Source organism: Phacochoerus africanus, chromosome 3, assembly GCF_016906955.1.
Source record: "Phacochoerus africanus isolate WHEZ1 chromosome 3, ROS_Pafr_v1, whole genome shotgun sequence".
Classification (NCBI taxonomy): Eukaryota; Metazoa; Chordata; class Mammalia; order Artiodactyla; family Suidae; genus Phacochoerus; species Phacochoerus africanus.
In genome coordinates this window covers 196,925,631-196,948,074 of record NC_062546.1, presented here as the reverse complement: position 1 = coordinate 196,948,074, position 22,444 = coordinate 196,925,631, and the positions used below count along the sequence as shown (strand labels likewise).

Here is a 22,444-nt window from a genome sequence, read left to right as displayed (position 1 = left end):
TGCATTTTCCTGTTTTTTTTTTCATTGTTAGTCTGAGTGTCAGTGGGAAGGGGTTTATCAGTGTGTTCCTCTCTAGTGAGAGGTGTTCATTACACAACAATATAGAAGCTGTTAAACTTCCTATGTAACTCTCTTAAACTTCTTCCCCAATTTTAGGAGAATTTTTGTTTTATCGCTTTTGCATGAGCTATTAAAACCACTTGACAACTTTATGAACTGATTAAACACTCTTCAACTTTTCTAAAAAAGTGAAAATGGAAATATGATAAAAATAATTATTACCTATTGAATACATACCACAGGCCAGGAATTCTGCTCTTTTCACGTTTGAAAATTTAATTCTCAGAACAACTCCAGAATTATTATTACAATGTAAAGGAACAAACATAGAAAGTAGTGGGCTCATGGAGTTCCTGTTGTGGCTCAGGGGTTAACGAATCTAACTAGGAACCATGAGGTCGCAGGTTTGATCCCTGGCTTCGCTCAGTGGGTTAAGGATCCAGTGTTGCCGTGAGTTGTGTCAGATCCTGCATTGCTGTGGCTGTGGTGTAGGCCAGCGGCTATAGCTGCGATTAGACCCCTAGCCTGGGAACCTCCATATGCCTTGGGCACGGCCTTAGAAAAGACAAAAAGACAAAAAAGAGAGAGAGAGAGAGAGAGAGAGAGAGAGAGAGAGAGAGAGAGAGAGAGAGAGAGAGAGAGAGAGAGAGTAGTGGGCCCTCTGTGGCTGAAAGTAAATTACAGATCTAGAAGTCAAACCTAGGTCTGGCTGACTCCAAAGTTCTTTCTTTTAAAACTTTCCACTAAATTTTGGCATCTATCTCAAGGGCCATTGAAGCCAGATTATTTTCTGAGCTGGAGCAACAATGACAACAGCCATGATCAACTTAGTGGTAGTAAAATTTAATCAAGGGCCAGCATTGCCCAGTGGAGACTGTTTCTTCTTTTTGCTTTTTAGGGTCACACCCACGAGGCATGTTGAGGTTCCCAGGCGAGGGGTCGAATCGGAGCTACAGCTGCCGGCCTACACCACAGCCACGCAGGACCTGAGCTGGGTCTGTGACTTACACCACAGCTCATGGCAATGCTGGATCCTTAACCCACTGAGTGAGGCCAGAGATAAAACCTGCAACCTCATAGTTATTAGCTGGATTCATTTCCACACTGTGCCACAACAGGAACGAGATTGCTTCTTTAAAAATTATTTACCTGGATGGCTAGCATCATGGAAGGTCTTTATTTATTTGCTTCTGTAGTGTATGTATATATTTATACCCATTAAAAAACCCTGAAGTATAGTTAATGTACAATGTTGTGTTAGTTTCAGGTGTACAGCAAAGTGATTCAGTTACACACACATATATAGTTCTTTTTCAGATTCTTTTTCATCACTGGTTATTAAAAGATATTGAATATAGGTCCTTGTGTTATACAGTAGGTCCTTATTGTTTGTCTATTTTATATACAGTAGTGTGTATGTGTTAATTCCAACCTCCTGATGTATCTCTGCCCCCTGTCCCCGCTGTCTCCTTTGGTAGCCATAAATAAGTTTGCTTTCTATGCCTGCGAGATGGAAGGTATTTATCGTCCTCCATTAAACTAACTAATAAATAACTAATGTCATGAAATGTACTTGGGATCGATGATGATGTGATGTTTTTTTAGCTGGTAAAATGTCTCGATTTATTTATTTTTCTCAATGAACTTTATTATATTTACGGTTGTACCACCATCATCACGACCTAATTTGAGAACATTTCCATCCCACGTTTTCTAGTCCAACCCCTCCCTCCCTCCTCCCGTCTGCTTTGGTAACCATAAGGTTTTCAGAGTCTGTGAGTGTTTCTGTTCTGCAAATAAGGACATTTGTGTCTTTTATTTAGTCTGGCTTAATTTCTTGACTCCATAACCAAAGTGTCGGATCTTGGATTTTCTTAGATGTTTTCATTCCTCTGGAAGGTAAAAGGAGCTATCTTTCCTGGTTATACTCTGTAATGAAAGACCGCTTTTCTAAAATGGGACTGTCTGCCAGATGTACCTTCTTCTTTGGGAACTTGGTTGAAATGCAGATTCTTTGGTCCCGCCTCATCTACCTGGGTCAGAACCACTGAGAGTGGGCCCAGCAATCTTGTCTTTTTTGGCCATGGCATATGGAGTTCCTGGGCCAGGGATCAGATCTGAGCTGCAGTTGTGATCTACGCTGTAGCTGCGACAATGCTGGATACTTTTTTTTTTTTTTTTGCTATTTCTTGGGCCGTTCCCGCGGCATATGGAGGTTCCCAGGCTAGGGGTCGAATTGGAGCCGTAGCCACCGGCCTACGCCAGAGCCACAGCAACGCGGGATCTGAGCCGCGTCTGCGAACTACACCACAGCTCACGGCAACGCCGGATCGTTAACCCACTGAGCAAGGGCAGGGACCGAACCCGAAACCTCATGGTTCCTAATCGGATTCGTTAACCACTGCGCCACGACGGGAACTCCAATGCTGGATACTTTAACCCACGATGCTGAGCCAAGGATTGAACCTCCATCCTGGTGCTGCAGAGACGCCGCTGATCTCCTTGTACCCCAGCAGGAACTACAAGCTGTGTTTTAAGAAGCCCTGCAGGTGACTCTGATGCTCCCTCAAGTTTGAGGACACCGTTCATCTTGCCCCACTTGCTATCCTGGGCAGCTTGGACCACTCCCAAGGCTTTGATGGCTTCAAATAGCTGCAGCCCAGATGTGCTTTCCGAGCTCTTGGCTCAATATCTACGTGTCCAAATGACGTCTCTACTCAGGATCTTAATGAACGTTTTGCTTCAACTTAAGTGGCAATTTCTCATTGGACTGGGTTGTTTGGCCTGTCATCTCTATCACTGCAGTTGATTAAAATTCCTTGTTCCGGGGAGTTCCCATTGTGGCTCAGCGGAAGCAAATCTGACTAGCATTTATGAGGTTGCAGGTTCGATCCCTGGTCTTACTCAGTGGGTTAAGGATCCATCGTTGCTGTGAGCTGTGGTGTAGGTTGCAGACACAGCTCAGATCTGGTGTTGCTGTGGCTGTGGTGTAGGCCAGAAGCTACAGCTCTGATTTGACCCCTAACCTGGGAACCTCCACATACCATGGGTACGGCCTTTAAAAATAAAAAAAGCAAAAAAAAAAAAAATTCCATGTTCCAACTGTGCCTCCTCTGCCATGTCAGAGCTTGGTGAGGGCAGGGATTGAGTCATATTTATATATTCTATTTCATACATTATCAAGAAAAGTGGAGCAATTACCTGGGTGATGATGGTTCACTTAGGATCATGACTAATATTTCTTGAGTGAAGGAACGCAAACTCTTCTACTCTCTATACCGTGGTTATGGGCTGAACTGATATGTTGGGCTAGTGTCCTTATGAGAAGAGGAAGAAACACCAATAATCCGTCTTACTTTCCACATTTGTGCAGAGGGAAGACCATGCAAAGACACAGTGAGAGGGTGGCCTACAAGCCAGAAGGATGCTCTCACCATTTTGTTCTGGCAGCCCTACCAGAGGATGGGTTGATAAACTACAGCCCCTGTGCCAAATCCAACCTACTGTCTGTTTTTAGAAATGAAGTTTTATTAGAACATAGTCATGCCATTGGTTTTGTGTTATCCATGGCTACTTTTGTGTTATAGCGGCAGAACTGAGTAGTTACTACACCAATTCGCATAGTCTGAAATATTGACTCTCTGGCCCCTTGTAGATGACTTTTCCCCACCCTGATGTGTCTCCAGAAAGGCCAGCTCCAGGTGCTGTTCTGTGCTATGCTGAGCCCTCTAGGATGCCAGGCTGATGGTGGGGACTTCAGTGGCTCCACAGCTAGGCATAAACACACCCAAGCAGAAAACAGTGTTCTGGGGGAAAAACAACCCATGGGCTCAGAATTTATAAATAAGCCTTGGCATTTTTTTGAACAAAGGAGGAGGAAAATGCTTACAGCCAGAGGCCAGGGGTCATCATGCCCTAGTCCCCTAACACTTCATATTTGTACATTCTATTTCATACATTATCAAGAAAAGTAGAGCGATTACCTGGGTAATCTTTTAGTGCAGTGCTGGTGATGCAACTTTGATTAACTTTTTTTTTTTTGGCAAATAATTGTCTTTTTTTTTCTTTTTTGGGCCGCACCTGCAGCATATGGAAGTTCCCAGGTTAGGGGTTGAATCAGAGCTGCAGCTGCCAGCCTATGCCACAGCCGTGGGAACAGGGGATCTGAGCTGCATCTGCAACCTATGCCATAGCTTGTGGCAAGGCCAGATCCTTAACCTACTGAGTGAAGCCAGGGATTGAACATGCATCCTCATGGATACTAGTTGGGTTCTTAACCTGCTGAGCTGCAATGAGAACTCCAGACTTTTTATGGCCAATAAAATGTATTTTATAACTCAAAGAGGTAGAAATTAACTTGCAGAAAACTGACAATAACATAAATGATTCTTAACCAAAAGCTCTGTAAACAATTCTTGCTCATAGTAATACAAATGACTTTTGCCTGGGAAAGATGCAGTTGATTACTATCTGCTAGAAAAGAGGACGCCAGAGAGTTTATTTCCCAGAAGGGTATTAACTGGTTTTGCCTTCATTAGCAAATCCATTTCAGCATTTCTTTGGCTTCGACATAAATCTCAGTTCCTCGAAATCTCTTTTGAATTAATTTTAACATTTTCTGGTTCCCTTATTAATGAATGGATTGAATACAACTGTTGACACATGTTCATTATATATTTGTATGAGAATTTTAAATTCTTTTGAAGATTGTAACATGACTACCACCTATTGGCCCTTCCATGGGTTATTCTGGGGTCAGCTGGGAAGGAAGAGCCTCACGGCACACAGGTACAGAAGATGAGACCTCGTGACCTAGCAAAGGATGGGGCAGTGGGACGCTGTGGCCCACAGCTAACACTCTTCAAAAAGGTCCTATGGAAAGAGTAACAATAATAAATATCTGAAAGAGGTCATAGTCTTTGTCCAGCAAAACACAGAGGATTTATAGAGTGTTCGTAATATTTGTCCTGGGGAGAAATATACCAAGGATTTTTTTGTTACTTGGGATTTTAACTTTCAGGATTTGTGACATGAAGTTCTTTTGCTTATGGAGGCTGCTTTCCTGTTCACAAGGCCAGGAAACTCTTAACTCCAGGCATGTTGCACCTGCTGCTGATGCTTGCTGGCTCCTGGCAGATGCTCTATGTAGATACGATTTTCTGGGACGGGAGCCATGACATCATCTTAGTTATGGTTGCTGGTTTGAGAAGACCCACTCTGTTTTCTGGGTGGGGCTCCTCAGGAACGCACAGAGAGTTTGGTTGTGCCAACCGCACATTGCACAGAGCGTTCCCATTGGTTAAGGAGGCCCCTCCTTATGTCCCCTTTGGTGTGAGGCCTCTTCTCCACCACACATCTCCTCCAGAGCAATGGTCATATGCTGTGCATTAGCTCGTGCTAGATAACACAAGGCTGCAAGGATGAAGAACCCCCCAACACTCCCCCCGCAAGGCGGTATCCAGTTACAATAGTCCATTTCACGTCTCCCCTTAAAAGACAACCATCAGCGGTGGTTCAGTTTATCTTAATGCCCAGATTTTTCTCCTTCATTCAAGCCACCACTGAGACTCCACTTGCAGGAAGCATTCACGGAGTAGAAAATCTGCAGGGTAAGCCGGTGGAAGTCAACAGGTTCTGAGGTGGCCTCAGATGCAGTTGGAGGTGGTCAAAGGAGTGCCATCTCATTTCTCTTCGTCTTCATACCCCCAGCCCCCCCCAGTTCACCCCATGAGTCAACCAAGGGGAGCTTGGTTCAGAGCATTCCCAGCCTAAAGGGAAATCCAGAAGGCAGAGATGCCTGGTTCTTAAGGACTCTTAGGCCCAAAGAAGGTCTCAGGGACCTAGGAAGGTAGCTCAGAAAGCAAGTGGAAAAGAATCAAAGACACAGGGCATCCTCATAATTTGAACTAAAACTTCTTTGTCTAGGTCATAAATACACTCACAGGCACATCAACTGCTTAAACAGGAAAACTATCTCATGCACTAATTCCTTACATTTATTTCACTCGGTCTTACCTAGAAGGGAAGAATTCCACCTCTAATCTTGATTTTGAGCTATATGGTTAGATGGTTAAGAAATGAGTTCTTCGCTTCCAGGACAGACCGTAGGATGAATTAGGAGAGGAAAAGGTATTTCTGAAGAGGAGTGTGCAATAGCAACATTCAGCCACCAGAGGGCACTGTAGACTCTCTGGAGGTTCTGGAAAGAGCGACACGGTGTATTGAGAAAAGACGGTAAAATGCAAATTTAAGTAAAGTTTCATTTGTTAAAATTAGAGTGAAAAATGGAAATGTCTCGGGTAGTAGAGTCTTTCCTTTCATTCTGTTCTGTGTGCTCCTGCTGAAAACTGACGTCGGCTAAGGCTGCAGCAGGTTTCTGGAGGACCCCCGGACCTCAGGTCGCTGACTGGGGGGGGCTTGTGGGGGAGGGACTTAGGGAATAGACGGCTGGCGAGGGCAGCAGGGGTGGAGAGAGGCCCTTGAAAGGGCTCCGGGCAGCGGCTGTTTACCAACTGAGCTGAAAGCCTGTTTGATTCTGTGTACTGCTTTAGTGGAACGTGTTGGCTGACTTCTGCCCTAGAAGGGGGAAGGGTGCTCTGGGAAAGCGAGTGGGTGGCTCCCCGGGGGCTGCAATTGTGCCAGCAGCTGACTTCCAGTAATGGAGCTTGTGCAAGAAGTAGATAGAGCGAGTCCAGGGCTGGCGGGGGAGCGCCCGTTTCCCTGCCAGTGTTTGCTGGGAGATAACCTGCTCCTGCCTGACATTTGATTATCCAAGCCCTGCTTTGGTGGCTCATCCTGTGTATGACCTGGAAACTGACTAGATCAGATCAGGGTTTCTTTTTGGGGGAAAAGAACCAGGTGCAAGGGACAGGACTTCCTCCTTGTCTTGAATTTCTTCATTTTTGTTTTCTATTGAACCATTCAGCTGGCCATACCTAGTTCACCCCTGGGTGCAGTGGAATTTAGGGAGAAGAGCAGCAGACCCCTGGCAAGCTTGTTTTAAGCTGACACCCAGTGCATTCTGCCCCTGCTTGTTTGTAGGTAGTTGAAACCAGCAGAATAAAAGGCTCAGACGTGGCTCTGAGAAGTTTCTGATGTTTGCCATGACCATCTGTAAGATCTCACTCTTCACCAGGCTGAGAATTTAAACCCCTTCTTCCATTTATTTTTCTGTCCCCAAATATGCTCAGCTCTAGTGTCTTGGGTCTCCAGACAGCGCCATGTGACAACTTAGTTGGAATAATTAACACAAAGCTCCAGATTCAAATAATATGAGCCCCTTCCAATGAATATTTTTAAAATGGTGGTAAAATGTATACAACAATATTTATCATTTTAACCATTTGTAAGAGGATAATTTAGTGATAAGAAATACTTTCACAATGTTGCAAAACCATTGTTATTGTCTATTTCCCAAACTTTTGGTCATCCCCAACCTCTGAAACAGTAACTCTCAGTTCCCTGCACCTCCACCACCAGCTCCCATAACTTATATGCTACTTTTTGTTTCTATGAATTTTCCTATTCTCTGTTTCTCATATATTTAGAATTAAATATTTGTCCTATGTTTGGATTGTTTCACTTAGCATAATGCTTTCACAGTCCATCAGTGTGGCAACATATATGAACATTTTTATACTTTTTAATGGCCGGATAATATTCCATTTATGTATTCACATTTTGTTTATCCTTTCATATGCTGATGGGCATTTGGGTTGTTTCCACTTTTTGGCTCTTGTGATAATGCTGCTTATAAATACTGGTATAGAAAATAGCAATGTTTCTAATTCTTTGACTCCCTTCTTCTTTCTTTTTGGATGCACCCACAGCATGCAGAGTTCCTGGGCCAAGGATCGAACCTGCGCCACAGCAGTGACCATGCCAGATCTTTAATCTGCTGAGCCACCAGGGAACTCTAGATTCCCTGCTTTCTTTTAGATATATACCTATGAGTGGAATTGCTAGGTATGGTAGTTGTATGTTGTAATATTTGTAACATATGGTAGTTGTATGTTGTAATATTTGTAACCTATGGTAGTTGTATGTTGTAACATTTGTAACATATGGCAGTTGTATGTTGTAACATTTGTAGCATATGGCAGTTGTATGTTGTAACATTGGTAGCATATGGTAGTTGTATGTTGTAACATTTTGAGGAGCTGCCCAGCTGTTTTCCACCAGGCACTCTACCAGCAATGCATGAGGGTTCCAATTTCTCCACCTCTTCATGAATCCTTGTTATTTTCTGTGTGTGTTTAAATTATTATTTTTATTATAGTCATTCTAGTAAAAAATATAGTGATATCTCATTGTGGTTTTGATTTACATTTCCATAATAACTTATGATGTTGAGCATCTTTGCATGTGCTTATTGGTCATTTGTGTATCTTTGGAGAAATGTCTACTCACACCTTTGCCCATTTTTTAAAAAAATTGAACTATGGCTGATTTACAGTATTGTGTTAGTTTCAGGTGTACAGCAAAGTGATTCAGTTATACATATAGCATGTAACATATATAACATATGCATAGTTATACATAGCTCTGCATCTCCCTTAGTTTTTGTGGGGATTTAAGGGGGCCCCACAGTAATGAAACTAACAGCACTAATGGTCTGAACCTAGCCAGAACCCAGATTGGGTCTTGAACCCACAGTTTTTAAATTACACTCACTCACCTGGTATCTGGACTTACTGAGATTCAGTTTCTTTATGTCTCTGCACAGAAAGAATTCAGCGAGAGACAAAGTGATAGGCAAGAAATAGACTTATTAAGATGGGACGCTTGTGAGAGATGCAAGCGGGCAAGCAAGGAGGCTCTGCCCCCAGTATTAGGTGGGCTACAGTTTTATCATCCAAGGGGAGTGGAGGTCAGAAAAAACCACTTCTTCTTCCTCTTTCTTAGAGTGGTAGCTCCTCCTTGGTATCTGGTAAGAGAGTGTTTGACCCTATAAGGTCAAACTAGGACTGGCATGGTGCTTATTCAAATCAGCAGAAGGGGAGTTCCCATTGTGGCAAAGTGGAACAAATCTGACTAGGAACCATGAGGCTGGCCTCCCTCAGTAGGTTAAGGATCTGGTGTTGCAGTGAGCTGTGGCGTAGGTTGCAGACGCGGCTTGGATCCCACGTTGCTCTAGCTATGGTGAAGCCCAAAGCTATAGCTCCAGTTGGACGCCTAGCCTGGGAACCTCCATATGCTGGGGGTGTGGCCCTAAAAAACAGCAAAGAAAGAAAGAAAGAAAAAAAAAGCAGCAGAAGGGTGGTCCTTAAACTCCTGCCCTTGTTCTGAACCTGAATGCAGGCCTCATCCCATCTCCCACCCAATGACCTGAGGCATATTTCATGCCTCCACCAGTCCAGCAAGCCTGCCTGGTTCTGATGGCCCTCTTGAGCTGTTGTTAACTTACAGAGGTCTCCCAAAGTTCCCTAGGTGTCCCTCTCTATGGTCCCTTCTTGGGACTTCTACAACCAACCGCCTGTGAAACAGTCCTACGCCATCCCTATCAGTAACACACCCTTTACGTGCTTGATTTCAGATCTGCTTAAGGGAGAAATGTGAAGTCAAGTACTTAGAGATCATACCATCAGCTTCATTACTAATCAAAGCTGGATTGGTTCACTCGTGATGGAACATGACGGAATATGAGAAAAAGGATGTGTATGTGTGTATATATATATAAAAAACTGGGTCAGGTTGCTGTACATCAGAAATTGACAGTACACTGTACATTAACTATATTCCAAAAATTAAAAACAAATAAATAATTTTAAGTTAAACACAATGAATTGGATTTGGCTTAGCTATATGATGACAGCTATATGATGACAGCCTGGGTACCATGATTAAGGAACCAGGTAGCCAGGCAGGACCTGCTCTTGCAATGCCTGTACCTGGACCATCAGTCCAGAGCCCTCCTCTCTGCTCTCAGGCTGGCTCCAGAAAGAGAGGCAGGAAGAAACCATGCCTCAGAGCCTGGGCTCCTTCTCCAGAAACATCTAAGAACCTACCTGGCATGGAGAGGAGGAGAGTGCATAGTGGAATTAGGAGTGTCACACCGATGGATGTCCCCTCTCCTGGGAAGGAGACATCTGGAGCTGGGAATGAATGTTCCCACCCAAGGTTACCTGGTTTCTGCGCTTTGCTTCTAATCTCTATCCACAGGAAGAAGACCAGGCTCTTTATTTTTCAACCGCAGTGATCAGTGCTGCTGCTGCTACCTCTTGCCCTTGAATTCCTCAGGTCCAGGGCGCCTACACCTCTGGGTGACAAATCCCTGGTCTTAGCTTAAACTCACTCCTCAATACAAAAGCCTGAACCTAAGCTGTTCTTAGTGAAACTTACAACTTGGTGAAACTTACACCTTGGTGAAATTTACTTCAGTGGTTCAGAAAGGACCCACATGTCTGCTCACCATGCTTTTCCCCAGCCTCAGAATTTCCCCTTCTTCTGAGTGTTCCAGGGCTTGAATAATCTAAGCTGTCTGGGGGAGAAGAAATGTCACGTGTCAGTCTTTTCCCTACAGCCTCAAAAAGGCCCCTATTACTCTCAAGCTGTTCCAGAAGTATCTTCCAAAGTTCAGCCTACTTCTTAGGTTAGATCTCCTCTTGTCTTTTATAAGTGGGTCAGGTGCTATTTCTGGGATCAGAGCATCTTTTTTCCCCTCCGCTCTCAAGTCTCAACCACCACACAAAAACCTAGTTTTTAAACTGATCTTTTAAAATTTCTTCCAATGCCTTTTTTCTTCATGCATTGAATTCTGAGGATTTTTAAAGTTAGGATACTTTCTGCTATAAGTTAGCAAATGCCTTGACTCAAATTGGCCTAAAAAATGAGAATATATATGTGTGTATATATATATATATATATTTGAATATACATGTTTATTTATTTATTTTTTATACCCACACCTGAGGCATAAGGAAGTTCCTGGGCTAGAGGGTTGAATCAGAGCTGCAGCTGAGGCTTACGCCACAGCCATAGCAACATAGGAGCTGAAATGCATCTGTTACCTACTCTGCAGCTTGTAACAATGCTGGATCCTTAACCCACTGAGTGAGGTCAGGGATCAAATCCATATCCTCAGAGAGACTGCGTCAGGTTCCCAACCCACTGAGCCACAAGGACAACTCTAGATTTGAATATACATTTAATATGTCAACATTTTTATTGAAGTATAGTTTATTTACAATATTATATTAATTTCAGGTATACAACATAAAGATTCAATATTTTTATAGATAAGTTATTACAAAATATTGGCTATATTTCAAGTGGTATACAGTATATTCTTGTTTATTTTGTACCACTCAATCCCCTCCTCTTACCCCTCCCCCTTTCTTATCAATATGGTAACCACTAGTTTGTCCTCTGTATCTGTGAGTCTATTTCTATTTTGTTCTATTCATTCATTTGTTTTACTTTTTAGATTCCACAAGTAAGTGATAACATATGGTATTTATCTTTCTCTGATTGACTTATTTCACTTAGCATGATACGCTTCAGGTCTATCCATATTGTTGCAAATGTCAGAATTCCATTCTTTTTTATGGCTGAGTAGTATTCCATATAATGCTCATAAGAACATGGGGGTGCATATATCTTTTCGATTTAGTGTTTTTGTTTGCTTTGTATGTATGCCCAGGAGTGGAATTCCTGGGTCATGTGGTAGTTCTATTTTCAGTTTTTTGAGGAATCTCCATACTGTTTTCCATGTGACTGTACCAATTTACATTTCCACCAACAGTGCACAAGGGTTTCCTTTTCTCCATATCCTTGCCAACATTTGCTATTTGTGGTCTTTTTGATGATGGCCATTCTGACATTTATGAGGTGGTGTCTCATCTTAGCTTTGATTTACATTTCTCTGGTAATTAGTGGTTGTGAGCATCTTTTCATGTGCCTGTTGGCCATTTATATATTTTCTGTGGAAAATATTTACTTGGGTCTTCTGGTCATTTTTATATCAATCAGGTTGTATGCTTTTATTGTATTGAGTTTTATGAGTTGTTTATATATATATCGGATATTAACTCCTTATCAATCATATCAATTTTCAAATATTTTCCCCTATTCAGTAGGTTATCTTTTTACTTTGTTAATGGTTTCCTTTGTTATACAAAATCTTATAAGTTTGATTATGTCCCATTTATTTTCCTTTGTTTCCTTTGCCTTAGGAGCAGATTCAAAAAAAAAAAATTGCTGTGACTTATGTCAACTAGTGTTCTGCCGATGTTTTTTTCTAAGAGTTTTATGGTTTACGATTTCACATAACATCTTTAATCCATTTTTAGGCTTTTTTGTATATGGTGTTAGAAAATGCTCTAATTTCATTCTGTCACATGTAGCTGTCTGGTTTTCACAGCACCAGTTATTGAAGAGACTGTCTTTTTTAAAAAAAAAATTTCTTTCTTTCTTTTTTTTTCTTGCCACACCTGAGGCATGCAGAACTTCCTGAGCCAGAGATCAAATCTGTGCCATTTTAGTAACCAGAGCCACAGCAATTACAACACTGAATCCTTAACCTACTAGGCCACAAGAGAACTCAAAGAGTCTGTCTTTTCTCCATTGTATATTCTTGCCTCCTTTGTCATAAGTTAATTGACCATATGTGCACGAGTTTATTTCTGGGTTCTCTATTTTATTTCATTGATCTATGTGCATGTTTTTGTGCCAGTGCCAATGTTGTTCTGATTACTGTAGCTTTGTGGAATAGTCTGAAATCAGGGAGTGTGATATCTCTATCTTTCTCAAGATTGCTTTTGCTATTCATCAGGATCTTTTGTGGCTACATATACATTTTAGAATAACTTGTTCAAGTTCTGTGAAAATTGTCATTGATATTTTGATGGGGATTACATTAAATCTATAGATCGCTTTGGGTAATATGGACATTTTAACAATATTCATTCCTCCAATCCATGAACACAGGCCATCTTTTCATTTCTTTGAATCACTTTCAGTTTCCATTATCAGTGTCTTACAGTTTTCAGGGCATGGGTCTATCTCTTTGGTTAAGTTTATTACTAGGTATAAATTTTTTAAAAAGTTTTATTAATTTTTGATTAGATTTTACATGGGATTGTTTTCTTGCTTTCTCTTTCTGATCATTAATTATTAGTCTATAGAAAAGTAATAGATTTCTAAATAGTGATCTTTTTTTCTGAAGATTTACTGAATTCATTTATCGTTTTTAATAGTTTTTTGGTGGAGACTTCAGGTTTTCTATATAAAGTATCATGTATCTACAAATGGTGATGGTTTAACTTCTTCCCTTCCAATTTAGATGCATTTTATTTCTTTATGTTGTTTAATTAATGTGGCTAGGAATTTTAATACTGTGTTAAGTAGAAGTTGTGAAAGTGGGCATCCTTGTTCTGTTTCTTTTCACTGTTGAGTATCATGTTAGCTGTGGGTTTGTTATAAATGTCCTTTATTATTATGTTGAGATATGTTCCCTCTATAGAAACTTTGATGAGAGTTTTTTTTATTATCATGAATGGATGTTGAATTTTATTAAATGCTTTTCCTGTGTTTATTGAGATAATCATGTGATCTCTTTCCCTTTGTTAATATGGTTTATCACATTTATTGCTTTATAAATTTCAAACCATCCTTACATCCAAAGAATAAATCCCACTTGATGATGGTGTATGACCATTTTTATATATGGTTGAATTTGGCTTGTTAATTTTTTCTTGAGGATTTTTGCATCTATATTCAAAAATATTGGCCTGTAATTTTCTGTTTTGTAATGTCTTTGTCTGGTTTTGGTATCAGGGTAATGATGGCCTTGTGTAATGAATTCAGGAATGTTCCCTCCTTTTTAGATTTTGGAATAGTTTGAGAAGGATAGTTATTAGCTCTTCTTTATATGTTTGGTAGAATTCTCTTGTGAAACTGTGTGGTTCTGGACTTTTGTTTGCTGGGAGTTTTTTGTTTTTTTTTTTACTTACAAATTCAGTTTCACTACTAGCAATTAGTCTGTTCTAATTGTCTGTTTCTTCCTGATTCAGTCTTGGCAAGCTGTAGGTTTCTAGAAACTTGTCCCTTTCTTCTTAGTCACCAGTTTGTTGGCATGCAACTGTTTATAGTAATGTCTTATGATTTTTTTGTATCTCTGTGACATCAGTTATTATTTCTCCTCTTTCATATCTTATTTTGTTTATTTGGGTCTTCTCTCTTTTTTCTTGATATGCCTGGCCAGAGTCTTATCAATTTTGTTTATCTTTTCAGAAAACAAGCTGTGGTTTCATCAATCTTTTCTACTTTTTTTGGCCATGCTTGCAGTAGGAAGAAATTCCTTGGGCCAGGGATTGAACCTGCATCACAACAGGGACAATGCTGAATCCTTAACCTGCTGTGCCACCAAGGAGCGCCTCTATTTTCTGTTCTCTATTTTATTTTTTTCCTCTCTGATCTTTATTATTTCCTTCCTTCTGTTGACTTTGCGCTTTGTTCTTTTTAAAATCCCTTTAGATGGTAGGTTAGTTTGTTTATTTGATATTTTTCTTATTTCTTGAGGTAAGCCTGTGTTGCTATAAACTTCCCTTTTAGAACTACTTTTGTTGCATCTTATAGTTTTGGGAAGTTGCTTTTTTATTTTCATTTATCTCAAAATATTTTCTGATCTCTTTGATTTTTCATTGATTCATTGGTTTTTTGGTTGTTTAATCTCCATGTTTGTATTTTTCCAGTTTTCTTTTTGTAATTGACTTCTATTTTCATACTGTTGTGGTCAGAAAAAATGCTTGATATAATTTCAATCCTCTTGAAATTGTTGAAAAAAAATTTTTTTTTTGGCTTAGCATGTGATCTATCCTGGAAAATTTTCCATATGCACTTGAAAAGTATGTGTATTTGAAGTTTTCAGCTGGAATGTCCAAAAGCATCCAAACATTGTTTAAGTCCAACTGGTCTAATGCGTAATTTAAGACTACTGTTTCCTTATTGATTTTCTGTCTGTATGATCTGCCCATTGATATAAGTGGGGTGTTGAAGTCCCCTACTATTGTATTATTGTCAATTTCTCCCTTTATGTCTGTTAATATTTTCTTTATGTATTTAGGTGCTCCTATATTAGGTTCATATATGTTGACAAGTGTCATATCCTCTTCTTATATTGATACTTTTATCATTATGTAATGTCCTTCTTTGTATTTTGTTATAGCCTTTGTTTTAATGTCTATTTTGTCTGATATGAGTATTGCTACTGCAGTTTTATTGTGATCTCTATTTGCAAGAAATGTATTTTTCCATCCTCTCACTTTGTCTGCATTTATCTTTAGTTCTGAAAGGAGTATCATGTAAGCAGTATAGAGAGGGGTCTTGATTTTTTAATCCATTCAGTCTTTTGATAGGAGCATTTAGTTCATTGACATTTAAAGATTGATAGGTATGTACTTATGGCCATTTTTTTTTTACCTGTTTTCTGGTTGTTTTTGTAGCCGTTCTTCCTCTTTTAGTGTCTTCTCTTGTGGTTTGATGTTTTCTGTAGTGAGATGTTTCTTTCTCTTTAGTTTTTGTACAGTTTAAAATGTTTGATTACTGTGGGTTTCATCTATGTTGATGTGTAACTATATCTACTTGTCTCAAATTGGTCATCATTTAAGTTTAAACACATTCTAAAAGATCTAATTTCTTTACTCCCCTCCCCCACATTTTGTGTTTATTTTGTCATATTTTGCATTTTCATGTTTAGCCATTCACTGTTTATTATAGTTATAGTTCATTTGACAATTTTTTGATTTTTTATCTTCATATTAGTTTAAGTGGTTGATCCACAACCTTTACTAGTGGGATTTTTTCTTTCATGTTTGTAGTTTTTTTTTTTTTTTTGTTATTTTCCCACTAAGAGCAAACTCTTTAATGTTTCTCTTAGAGGAGGGTTAGTATTAATGCACTCTTTAGTTTTTGCTTGTCTAAGTTCTTTATCTCTCTTTCAATTCTGAATTATTACCTTGCTGGGTAGAGTGTCCTAGGTTGTGGGTTTTTCAGACCTTTTAGCACCTTAAATATATCATGTAATTCCCTTCTGACCTGCAAAGTTTCTGCAGAGAAATTAGCTGATAGCTTTATCAAACTTCCCTTGTATATGATTCTTTGTTTTTCTCTTGCTGCAATTAGGCTTATTTCTTTATCTTTTGCTGTTTTAATTATGATATGTCTTTTTGTGGGTCTTTTTGGGTTCATCTTATTTTGGACCCTCTGTGTTTCCTGTACCTGGATAACTATTCCCTTTTTCAGGTTTGGGGAATTTTCAGCCATAATTTCAACAAATACTTTCCAACCACCTTTCTCTCTCTTCCCATTTTGAGACACCTATAATAAGAATGTTGGTATGTGTGATGTTGTCTGGGGGGGTGGTCCCTTAAACTTTTCTCATTAAAAATTTTTTTTTCTCTTTTCTGTTCTGATTGAATGATTTCCATCATTCTGTGTTCCAGATCACATACGCATTCTTTTTTTTTTATTTTTTAGTCTGCTATTAATTCCCTCTAGTGTGTTTTTCATTTGTTTCTGTATTCTTCAGTTCTGACCATTTTTTTAAAATTTCCTAGTACCCCACTGAAATTCATACTGTGTTCCTCTATTCTTTTCCCTAGTTCACTTAGCACTTTTATTACTAATGCTTTGAATTCATTATCTGGTAAATTATTCATTTCTGTTTCACTAATTTTTTTCAGGGGTTTTGTCTTGTTCTTTCACTTGAAATTTTTTGTGTGTTTTCTCATTTTTGCTTAACTTTCTCTGTCTCTATTAAATTACGCAAAACAATTGGGTATCCAAGTCTTGAATGGGTGTCCTTTTTGGGAACATCCCTATACAGTCTGTGTGTTCCCAGTGGGAAAATGGATCTGACATGAGCACAGGTCACATCTTCTCCCAGGATGTGCTGGCAGCTATCACCTTGGTGGGAGGTGGGGCTGGAGAGGGAAATATTAGAGCCAGAGCCAGCTGTGATCCAGGGCTTCCTCTCTTCTCAGGGGCCAACACCATCCTATTGGTGGCAGGGGAAGGTCCCACATTGCTGGTACAGAAAGTCCTAAGTGTTGGGTCTGATATGGCTCCATTCATTCTAAGTGTGTTCTCTCCTCCTCCAAGCACTGGCATCCTCACCCCAGAGAGGAGCAGTGCTAGAGCAAAAGAAGCTGGACTGGGCACATGGAATGAGTCAGAGAGTGGGTTGTGGTAGTCCTGGCACCAGTCAGAGTTATCTGCTGCCTTTGTAGGCACCAGCAATACCTCCTGCATCTGGATCAGAGTCACTGCAGGGTCCAAGCAAGCTTTGTCCCTCACAACTGTTTACTGCTCTTTGCTGTGGCAGCCATTGTCCCAGTGTGGAGCTGTACCACAGAGCAACTGAGGCCAGAGAAAGCACTTTGTTTAGACTGGGGCCTCTGCTGGAGTGGTCATGGTAAACCAGCCAGAGTCCTGGGCAGCTTCAGTCTGCTTCCTTTGCATTGTTTCAGGAGTATGCAAACCTGTGCACTCTTCCTGAGCAGAGTCCAGGTTTCTTACAGACCCAGTGTCTGTCTTGCTGGTTTTCAAACCAGCTAACTCATCCTCCTGGTGTTGGACCCCAGGCCTGGGCACCCTATTGCAGATTGAATTACTTCCTCCCCAGCAAGCATCTCTGGGCCTAGGAATTCTCCTCTTCTTCTGTGTCCTCTCCCAAGGGTGCAGGTCCCAACCTGGTCATTTCTTTTCCCTTCCTACCCATTTCTGTGTGCATCTTTCACACAACCTTGGTTGTGTAAGAGTCTTTCTGTCCATCTCCAGTTTGTTTTCAGTGAGAATAGATCCACATATAATATAGATACATTTTTGATGTGTTCATGGGGGAGATAAGGTCTGCATCCTCTTACTCTGCCATCTTAATCTCCCTCAAAAATGAGAGGTATATTTTCTTTCATAATGAAAACTTTAGCAGTAGTAGGAGTTCCCTGCTGCTGCAGTGGGTTAAGGATCTGGTGCTGGCATTGCTGTGGCTCTGGTTATGGCTATAGGACAGGTTTGATCCCTGACCCCGGAACTTCTGCACACCATGGGCATGGCCAAATATATATATTTAAATAAAGTCTAGCACTAAGACACATATTTCAAGGTTGGTTGATTTGTGGCCCAACGAAGTTATCAGGCACCTTAATAGTTTGCATTTTTCTGCTCTGCTGCTTCAGCACTAACATCAGCCTAAGTGCGGTGATTCATCTTGACCTAAGTTTGTTGGTAACCTCATCGGACCAGTAGCAACTGTGTGACATGCTGCGCTGTTTAGAGCCACAAGGTGAAAAAGATTGTCTGGTTTTATACAAAAGTACCAGGTAAACTTCTGGCAGCTTGCTGTTTAAATCTGGCTTAGTCCTGACCATTCTTGAGCCAATAGCTGAAGATGTATAGGGATGGATTACCAAAACTGTCTTGGATGGATCATCCGGGCAGAGGAGTTTGGGAGAGCCAACCAGAATGCCCTTTTCTCTGAGCTGAGTACTACCAATGTAGGTCTTTTGGTCACCTTGGCACTTAGGTTTGTATTAATTCTACTGAGATTTCCTCTACCTTGACAAAGAATCTGTTTTATTCCCCAATAGCTTAGGAATCTTAATTCCTTTTATCTTTCTACTAATAAACCCATTGCCAGGTCTGAAACAACAGTCAGTTTTATGCAACTCACCATCATACTCAGACCCCTTCCATTGGGGGAATGTGGTTCCATCATAAGAGGAGGGGCCATGGGGGTTGAGACAAGTTCATCTTCATCGTCTGAACTTTTATAGAGTGCCAAAGGTACAGATGAATAGAAGTTGAGACAGTTAACATTGAGTGTCTACCAATTACAAGCTTAAAGAGCCAGAAGACCAAAGGAAAGCTGTATTTCTCCATGTGAGGTCTACAGACGGCTGCATCAGAGCCACCGTCCCACTTAGACCTCTAATATCCTGGTTTTATTTCATATCCTCACTCTCATTTTCTTTTTGTTCCAATTTATACTTGACTTTTACTGATGCATTTTAAGTATTTAATAAAGTCACTTTAAGTCTTTTGTTGGATGCTGATGGAGTATGAATACAGAAAATAATTGTCTAGGAAATTAATGTAGTTGGATGTTAGCTGTGTTCATCTTGTCCCTTAAGATCTAGATGAACTTGGAGTTCCCTAGTGGCCTAGCAGTTAAACATCTGATGTTGTCACTGCTGTGGCTTGGGTTACTGCTGTGGCATGAATTTGATCCCTGACCTGGGGATTTCCATATGTGATAGTTGTGGCCAAAAAAAGAAATCTAAATCATCTTGGTTCCTATCCTCTTGACCCATCCCATGAGAAGCCTTCTTGATTTCTTCTTAAGTACTTTGCCTAGAAATCTGCTTAACCAGATCATTGAGTTGCTTAGGTGTATTTTCAACTTTTCCATGTTACTGCATGTGACAGTTTTATGAAAAGTTTCCACTACTGCATAACAAGGGTCTCCTGTCCTCCAGCTTTGACTCATGGTTTTCTCACTTTCTTGTAAGCCCCACTGATAGTTCCTTGGGACCTTTAACCTTTTGTCCACTGCTTGTTCCCAAGCCATTGCCACATGAGTTATGTTTTTATTACAAAAGCATCTCCCTGTAAAATCTATTCTGGTTGAACTCTTGTGAAACAAACTACCCCAAAATGCAGTGATTTAAAACAGGCAAAAAATCATTTCCCTTACTCTTTCATCTGCAGGTTCAGCAGCGCTCAGTAGGGAAGGCTGTCCTTTGCTCTATGTGGCATCACTGGCATGGCTGGTCTGGGGCTGGAGGATCATCATCCAATATGGCTCCAAATCTACCTCCAATATGGCACATGCCATGCCTGGCTGGCTGGGGCTGGCTGGCATCTCAGGGCCGGTGCTTGGAAATCAACACAGCATCAATACTGCTCTATTCCATTTAGTCAAGCAGTTACAGACCACAGATTCAAGGAAAGGGGAGATAGATCTCCCCTGTCTCTGTGGAGGAACATCAAAGAATTTTGGGGCATGTTTAAAGTGCCACACTACCTTGAAAAGATTGCCTTTTTTAAACTTTATTTATTAATTTAGCTCCTGTCTCTGACCCCAGTGTCTTGGAGGTTTCTTTATGTCCTCCACTTTATAATTCAGAACATTGTACTTTATAAATCTGCATTTACAATTCAGAGTTCCCTCCAGTCTTGTATCCAAATGCTTAGGGTCTAACTTACCCAGTCAAGGTCACTAACATGCCTGACTAACCCTTGGGCCTGAGATGCTGGGGGTTCCTGTTTTTCTCTTTCCCTTCCCACAGCAGTCTCTGCAAGAAGAAGAGGCAGATATGGAGGGTTACTTCCTTCCAATGTAAATTATATCATTGTACCAAGAAGCAACTTTGGTTGATTTTGGTCAGTGGACTTTTCTGCCCTCTTTCTTTTGCATAAATACAGACCTTTGTCTTCCATGGCCTCCTTGGAGCTGGTCCCATTCCTCCTCCCTGGGCTGCTCCATCCCTGGTCCTCCAGGCATAAGTGCTTCTCCTTAATCTGCTGCCACCATAATCACTTGCATGTGGAGAAACTTCTTGGAGATTGAGAAAGGAGACCCAAAATATTTGTGGCTTCATTTTCAATGGTCTCAAATATGGGCACTTCTCTTTGTGCCTCTCTAGGTGAGTCAGTTCACTTTCCGTTCTGAGTTCTGGAAGCCCCATGGGAATCCCCAGTCATGGTCTAGTGGAGCTCAGATGTTCTACTCAGGGGGGGTCCCACCTGCTAAAGGGTAACGAACCCAACTAGTATCCATGAAGATGTGGGTTCAATCCCTGGCCTCGCTCAGTGGCTTAAGGATCCAGCATTGCTGTGGACTATGGTGTAGTTTGCAGATGCAGCTTGGATCTGGTGTTGCTGTGGCTGTGGTGTAGGATAGGAGCTGAGGCTCTGATTCAAACCCTAGTCTAGGAACTTTCATATGCTGTGGGTACAGCCCTGAAAAGACAAAGAAAAGGAAAGGAAAGGAAAGGAAAGAAAAGAAAAATTAGTGGAGATCCTGTTGTGGCTCAGTGGTTAAAGAATCTGACTAGCATCCATGAGGATGAAGGTTTGATCCTTGGCCTTGCTCAGCGAGTTAAGGATCCGGCATTGCCATGAGCTGTGGTGTAGGTCATAGATGTGGCTTGGATCCTGCATTGCTGTGGCTGTGGTGTAGGCCGGCAGCTACAGCTCTGATTCGACCCCTAGCCTAGGAACCTCCACATGCCTCAGGTGCAGCCCTAAAAAGCAAAAAAAGCAAAAAAAAAAAAGAAAGAAAAGAAAACATCAGAACAGTGGTTGCTTCAGGGAAAGGAATGATGACTAATTGCAGGGGGCAAGAGGGAGCTTTTCTCGGTTGATGATAGCAATATTCTGTATCTTGATAAAATTAGGGTTATATGAGTATGTGCATTTGTCAAAACATGAGGAATGATATACCCGTGATTTATGCATTTAATAGTATTCATATGTATCTTAAAAATGACCGCACATATATACTGAACTCTAGTTAATGATATGCACGCTAAAGTGCTTAGTAAAGGGTACTGACTATGACTTACCTTGGAATGCATAAAAAAGATCCTGAGATGAATGGACAGATGGCCAGAGGGATGGATTGATGGATAGATATGTGATAAAGCAATTACAGTTGAATATTAATTGTAAAATCTGAATCGTATTCACCGTATAGTGTTTTAAATCTATTTTTTTCTGACTATTTTAACACTTTCAAAATAAAATATTGGAAAACATAATAGGAAGTGTAGATCCAATTTGCAGAGACATTCATGATTGTCTGGGTCACCCCCTCAAGGAAAAGTCCAGAAGAATGGGATTTCCTGTGCTCCCCACTAAATCTCAGCAGAGGCAGGAAGAAATTTTAGGGTTGGTCATTTTCAGATGCTCTCAGATAAAGTTGGGAGTCGGGGAGGCACAGAGGTGGGACATGTCCCTGGCTGGGAACACCAGTCCCTTAGCCCAGGACACTCATTCAGGTCTCAGAAACCAGAGCAGCACCCAAGTTTTGTTGACAGTTTTTTATTATTGAGCTATCTCATACATATAGTTCCATTCACCAATATATTGTTGAATTCACTACATACGTACATATGAATATATTGGGTAAACCACCGTTCAGATGGAGAATACTTCCACACCCTAGAAGGCTCCCTTTTGCCCTGTTGGAGTCAAAACCACCCCTACCTTAGATGAAGGAAGTCACTTTGTATTTTTAGTTTTCTGAGAGTTAAAAAAAAAAAAATGAACACGTTGAATTTTATCAAGTATATTTTTCAGGACCTATTGACATTATTACATGGTTTTCTCCTTTATTTTGTTAATGTGGTGACATATAGTCCTTGATTTTTAAGTGTTAAAG

At 40.7% G+C, this 22,444-nt stretch overlaps 1 long non-coding RNA gene across 4 annotated transcripts in view; it reads left to right on the top strand.

Annotated features, from left to right (window-relative positions):
* The first annotated feature begins 6,345 nt into the window (after positions 1–6,345).
* LOC125123629 (uncharacterized) overlaps positions 6,346–22,444 on the top strand; it is a 31,734-nt gene continuing 15,635 nt past the window's right edge. For all 4 annotated transcript variants that reach the window (XR_007134102.1, XR_007134099.1, XR_007134101.1 and 1 more), the window contains exon 1: positions 6,346–6,458. This is a non-coding gene — a long non-coding RNA (uncharacterized LOC125123629). The remainder of the gene's footprint in view (positions 6,459–22,444) is intronic.